A 6,807-nucleotide genomic window follows, 5' to 3' on the forward strand; every position below is an offset into this window, starting at 1 on the left:
TGAACCTGCCATTGGACGTTGCCTCGTTACTATGGGAGCACAAAAAGTGGGAACTCTTAGGCGTACGATGTGGCCGGTCCTGCTCATGGGCGCTTCGGGAGGGAACCCATTGGGATTTTTAAAGAGCGCTAAAAGACATCCAGAGGCAGTGAAAGCGCAGAGAGAAAGAAACCAAGCGCAGCATGACGTTTTAAGGGCTTGTGCACCGGGAAAATTTGTCGCGTCACCTTACTTGTGTTTAGCTGGGCGGTTGGTCAGCACACTCTGAGAAAAATAATACGCAAACAAAAGGACAAGGCGAAGAAAAGGAAAATTGATCAGCGCTGGATGGGGACTCTGTATACCCGTCACGGCTTTCAATTAAAGCGCTATATGTTGCTCAAATAGTTGCGCTTATCTGCTCTTCTAAAATCTACCGCTGTCGGTAAACTGTGACTTTCGGCCAACAAAATTTCATCTACGTTTGAAAAAGTTCTTTTGATCATTGCCTTGTATACCGTACAGTGACGCTGTATCGTTGAAATTTTCTTCCTTCATTTCTCTGCTGTCTCGGAAATCACCTAAGAGGACACGGCACGAGCATTATTGGCCGCAAACCGGCTACAAAAAAGAAAGGCTGTGAGCTCTCCTGCTCTGAGTAATGCGGTGCGCACAATTTTACGCACACTGTGCCTCCGTTTCTTGAGCCCTTAACGGAACGGTGAGACAGTACTTTCACATTGTCAGCGTAAAAGTAGAGTTTATCATTTTAACGAGTCCAATACGTCTCTTAAGTATTTTGCGACGACAGCGTTACCGAAGAACATACTGCTGGCTCTCTGCACATGCATTCTTCCTCCCCTTCTAAGCCACGCTCTTGGCCCAGTCCCATTAGCAGCCTTCGAGAGCAATGGGCGTCGCGTAGTCGGTGCTGTACACGGGGAACGGCGCGTATTCTTGTGTCCCGGTGATGTTCGGCCTGGCGTGCCAGGTCTGGGGTGGTGACTGGTGGGGCTCCGACGGCTCCTTGTGGGCACGACCATCGTGGAACCGGGGCTTCAACATGTCTGGTGAGCTGCCCACCAGCTCGGGGTCACACACGAATTTGTACACGTATCGCTCGCCTGCGCCAAGGAAATAATTCAGTTATTTTGGCATATATTATACGTTACGACGCACACTGACTCGTGAAGAAATGTGACCATACGTATGTCACGCGAGTGATACCGTTTTTAACTAGAGTGGTTCCGTTTGTGCAACTATGCACTGACAGGTTCAACAAAAATCAGCACTACAATATTAAATTACAGTCAAGAAAACCCCAACAGACCAAAAAGCGGTTCAGAACCAGAATGTGTTTTATCCATTATATGGAAAGGTGAACCCAAGAACAAAAAAGTGGCAGAGCTTGCACTAGCGGTGCAAGGCTGGAGAAACAGCACAACTTGCGGCCCTTCTACCAACGGTCGGAGACCCGGCTTTTGCACCTCACATAGATTTTCGAACTTGCCGCTGAAAGTTCTCCATGACTGGCAGGCCCGGATCGTTTTGTCCGCAGCCTTTCACTCCCAAAGTGGACCGCGCTAGAACCCGCGGTAGCCGGCTTCGAGAACTCGGCGTCTGTGCTCCCCACTTCAGGCGCGTACGCACGTGGACTGGCGAGAAGAACAGCACGCGATATGTCATGCCACAAACGCTGGGCAGAGTGTTCTCGAAAGCCGAGTCATAGCAGACGCCGGGCTATCCTCACGAGGTGTACGATCACGTGCGCTGGTATTGGTATTTTTTGGATTGTTTTCTGGTAACGCTGGACAGTGTAACAAAAAGCTCAAACACTTCTGTTGTTTAAAAAACGGCCTATAGGCGTTCCCTTATGATGCGGGATAGCATGGGCACCACTTCTCGCCCAGTTGAAACGCCGATTCCAATTTGCCATCATCCTTTACCCTACTGCTTTGCATCTACTCGTCATTCCCTCCGCTAGCATATGACTAAGAGCGATCGCCCTTGCTAGGCTTACATTCAAGCTATACGGGAGACTCTTTCTACGTCGAGCCTCGGGTACCTTTTGAAGACATTGCATGGATCTCAGAGTGACGTTAGGCCTAATGTCGGGCCATCGCATACCCGCGTCCCAACAGACAGACAGACAGACAGACAGACAGACAGACAGACAGACAGACAGACAGACAGATGGACGGACGGACAGACAGATGGATGGACGGACGGACAGATGGACAGATGGACGGATAGCTTTGCGTTATTCTATAGCCCCAAGAGCTCATCATGGAAGGCAATGCGGAGTTGACGTACAATTATAGGCAACAGTTATCTTCAACGAGACTCTTTCCCCGAGGCTTCTCCTCCAAGCCGCAGCAGCGCTGAGGATCTGGCCCCAGGGATCTTCAACTGACAAACTCAGCTTCCGATACAAAAACTGCAGTCTGCAAAGGGAAGTTTGACATCCACCTGAATGCAGCCGTACGGCTACAAAGGAAAGCTATACAGCTTCCTCAGATTCGAGGTTTCTGAGGAAGCTGTATAGCTTTCCTTTGTAGCCGTACGGCTGCATTCAGGTGGATGTCAAACTTTCCTTTGCAGAAATTTACTCCACCTTGGGGATTTCCCCTAAATCTGGACGATTAATAACTGCAGTTTATTTACATCTACACTCAGGCGGCTAAGAACAGTCCTCGGTGGAGCCCGAAGACGACGGGCCGAGAGCTACGGCGCCTGGACCTTGTCTCTCTGTCTTTATCTTCCCTTCATCTTGCCGCTGAAGGCCAGGGGAAGGGGGAAAACTGAGTCCTCTCCGTCGGGCTGCAGCCCCACTCCGGTGGCCGTTCGGACATCCGGTGCGAGCAGGCGCGGCCTTTCTCGGAATGCGCGGCGTTTGAAAGCGCCGTGCGACACGCCTTTTCCTTGTCCGCGCTGCTCTTTCGAGGGACCGCGACAGGTAGCGCGTCGAAACGCCCAACAGCAACCACGTGTACAGATCTATTTTGTATAGATGCAGGATTTCGGGGCGTGTTAGTGGACGCCAGAGCACCACAACGAGGTGAAAATATGTGATTTACGATCAAAGAAAAATATGTATTCATTTCTTTACATTTACTGAAAAAATAGGGCAACACCTTTGCAGTCCTCCTATCGCATTTGAGGACGTCCCAACAAAGGTACCACAGTTGTTTAATGCACAGAAAGGGCTCATCAGTTATAATATCAAGAAATTTTGGGGGCTAATAGTTTCGACTGGATTGTTTCTTAGGTTATTAGATATATATGTGGCTGTTACGCAGCGATATGTTGGGCAAAAGTACTTGTCCGTGCTAAGCGCATGATTTGTGTTGGACGTTCCAAACTCTACCCCACCGAACGAAAAGTAATACCTTGAGTCCGATGTGAGTTCGATTAATAACGTCCCTGTTGACACCACCGTTGAGAATCGGGGTTGAAGCGAAGCAGGACGACGCACGTCGATGTTTTTTTCTCCTTCGGCGTGCGGGCGCAGTGGCAGAAACCGCGCCGTGTCCGTGGCGCATCGGCCATGTCCGTGGCCATTCCCAGTGTTGCCAAGCGAAGAAATTGACAGCTAAACTTTTCAATGAATACCACCTATACCAGTTTGATGGGTTGTCTAAGATGTTAGCCGCTTGTCTTGACAACAACTCCTGTACTTGACCTGCTTCGGATAAATAGAGTAGCGGCGCCGACATTAATTACGAAGTTCATTTCCTCATAATTATAACTGTAACATTTATCCGTGGTTTCTCTTGTACCAGAGTTTTACATTACCCTACCAGTGCGACTCTAGGTCCCTGTGATCAGTCAATGAACTAAAAAACAAAATGAAAAACCGTGCAAGTAAATAGAAACCTATACTTGTCCTAGACTGGTTTTATACAAATGATTCTCCCAGATGTTCATAAGAGGGACCACTGTGCGATTTGAGGAAAGTAATAACTACGCCATAGTAGGAAAAAGTGTTTAGAACATCGTGTCGGAACGCATCATTGAGTAGAGAAGACACATGATTTCTAGATAACAGAAAATGGCACATTACAAATGCAGACATAAGAAATAAACATTGTGATTCCTCAGGTAAATTGAATTCGAGGCTTCAAGAACCAAGTAATTTAGACCACATGGCAATTTATAAAATAGCTTATGTTAATCAAGCATGTTTTCTTTATTTCTACTTAGTTAACCACGTACCCTGCATAGTACATAATTCTTTCCGCGCACTCGCGAGCAGCATCATAGGGCAGTGCCAAACCTACTGGCTGAAACAGCCGCTCTTGTGAAGACACATATATTCCTGATACGCACCTGCCACCTTCTGCATGATACCCCTTCTCGTAGTAGTACCTCAACGAGCGACTCAGCTTGTCGTAGTTCATGGCCGGACGGTTTTTCTGGACACCCCAACGACGAGCCACCTGGCGGAGAAATACAAAAGGGAACAAATTTGTTGTAACGCGGTTGTTGACCCTGCTGGAAAAAGCGACCGGGGAGAGAGAGAGAGAGAGAGAGAGAGAGAGAGAGAGAGAGAGAGAGAGAGAGAGAGAGAGAGAGAGAGAGAGAGAGAGGTCAGCCATGCACAACGCTGGGCTTGCTGCTTCAGATGGTTAATCAACGTGTGGTGAAGATTAACTTCAAGTGCAAACTGAAGGAGAGTGCCCAAACACGCGCCCACACCACAAGAAAAAAGGTATAGAAACAGCCAGGAACTGGTCTTTAGTCCAGAGGATTTTATGAAGCCCGCTATATTTTTAAACGCTGTGTCTAAAGGTACGTCGGACGTACCCGCAAAATTTCTTAAAGATACGTCGGACGTACCCGCAATATTTCTTAAAGATACGTCGGACGTACCCGCAATATTTCTTAAAGATACGTCGGACGTACCCGCAAAATTCCTTAAATATACGTCGGACGTACCCGCAAGGTTTCTTAAAGGAGCCATGAAGACAAAATACAAGTTGGGTTTATTAGAAAGACCGCTTAGTCCCGATAACAATGATACCAATATCATTGCCATCTTCGAACAAATAACGGAGATATGAAAGAAAACGTGTGAAGCAGTCGCGACCCCCTAGCCAATTTCCCGCAACTTTTCTATGACGTCACGGAACCTTGTTTGTGCGATTGGCGGCCGCCTAACTGACCTGTCGCGACGACACAAGACTGGACGTCTGTAAAGGGGCCTCTAGTTCCATTTCACCGCATCACTTGAATGCTAACGTGCAGTTAACGCACTGAAAATTATGATTTATTGTTGGCCCGTGTGACGTCATTCTTGCTCATAACACGTCACTGTGGCGCAAAATTTGAAAGTTTTAAATACTTCTTGCTTTTTTTTTTCGTTAAAAAGCATCTTTTGTGGCTCTAATGGGGCTGAGTGAGATACTGAATCCTAGTTCTTTCAAATTAAACGAAGTTGTATTTTCTCTTCATGGCTCCTTTAAAGATACGTCGGACGTACAGGGCCCTGAGTGGCTCGGAAAGCGGCGTTGCTCAAAACTAGCGTGGTTAGCGAACCATCGACGGCAAAACCATCACGCGTTTGCTGTATATAAGCCAAGAATCTAACGATGCCTAACCTGACGCGGAATGTATTTTTTTTCCCGTGTTCTCTAGTTGGACCTTATTTGAAGGGGCGGTTAGAGCCTTCGCTGAGGTCAGAGATCGAATGCGGACCACTACGGGTTCTCGCAAGAGGGAACAAAATCATGTGCGACGCGAGTATCTTTCTTTTTTTTTTGCTCCCTCATATGTTTCTGTTTAAAGCCCTAACCACATGGACGCGAAATCACGCGTCGCGCGAGCGTCGGCGTCGTTCGGCGTCAACGCGCGGGGCCCGCAGGAGACCGGCGAAGTCGCGCGCCAGTCGCTGCGTCGGCGGGCGTTGCTGGACACGTATGCCATCCTGTTGAAGTCGTTTATGAGCAGTTATTGTCGCTTCTTGAACTGCAATTATCAAGACTTTAGCTTTATCAAAAAAAAAAAAAATCGCTTGGCGTCTTTATTTATTGCTAAGTATGTTGGCGGGCAAATATTGAAATTCTGCAAAATGTATCTCGAGCCATCACGACCAAATCAGAACAAAATAAGATAGAATGATAAACGAACACGCACCTCGCACAACTGCTTTAGTTGCTACTTGATTTAACCTTCATGTTGCGTACCGACTGCACGTTCATGAATTCAAATTGTAAGCAAAACAAATTTCAGCGCTGCCTTGATACTGAGGTTACCGTCGAACGTCATTTGTAGGTTGAAAGGCAGGGTACTCTGGCACCCTGTCTGTACCCTGTAAAAAAAAAAAAACTGATCAAACCCTCGGCCGCAAAAAAAAAAAAATAAAAGAAAGAAAAAAAAAACCGTTTTTGCTAGGATACGAACCACGGACTTCCAAAACAGAAGCCCAGCTCTCAACCGCTCGACCACGCGAGGTGACGAGGAGGTTCGAAGAATTTGGTGTACCAACTAAGGCTCCCACGAATAGTGTTGGGTGCGCTTTTATTTGGTCGTATTTGAGAGATTTTAGCAGTGGTAACGCTTGCTTCTTGCGCACCGATCTTGGAGCCGAGGACAATAATGCTAGTGCTACAAGCGATGTAACCACAGCTCCCTTATTTGAGCCAAAAAAAGCTATCGCACATCCCCGGTCTCCCCTGCGCAAGCCACGGGAGCTACGAATGGAATGGAATGCGCCAGAATTCTGGCGTTGATAACGCTTGCTTGTCACGCACCGATCTTGCTGACAGGCCACATTGTGCTAATATTGGATGCGATGTAACCAGAGCTCCCTCATTTAACTCACACAAA

The 6,807-nt window shown here is 47.5% G+C and overlaps 1 long non-coding RNA gene across 1 annotated transcript; it reads right to left on the reverse strand.

The window, feature by feature from the left end:
- Positions 1–643: 643 nt before the first annotated feature.
- On the reverse strand, positions 644–4,420 carry LOC144180270 (uncharacterized). Its single transcript, XR_013324358.1, has 2 exons — positions 4,309–4,420; positions 644–1,103 (listed from the first exon to the last, which is right to left on the reverse strand). It is a non-coding gene; the product is annotated as an uncharacterized LOC144180270 (long non-coding RNA).
- Between the last annotated feature and the right edge of the window lie 2,387 nt (positions 4,421–6,807).

The sequence above is a fragment of the Haemaphysalis longicornis genome, unplaced genomic scaffold (assembly GCF_048455015.1).
Source record: "Haemaphysalis longicornis isolate Haplotype H1 unplaced genomic scaffold, Haemaphysalis longicornis Haplotype H1 scaffold_4, whole genome shotgun sequence".
Lineage (NCBI taxonomy): Eukaryota > Metazoa > Arthropoda > Arachnida > Ixodida > Ixodidae > Haemaphysalis > Haemaphysalis longicornis.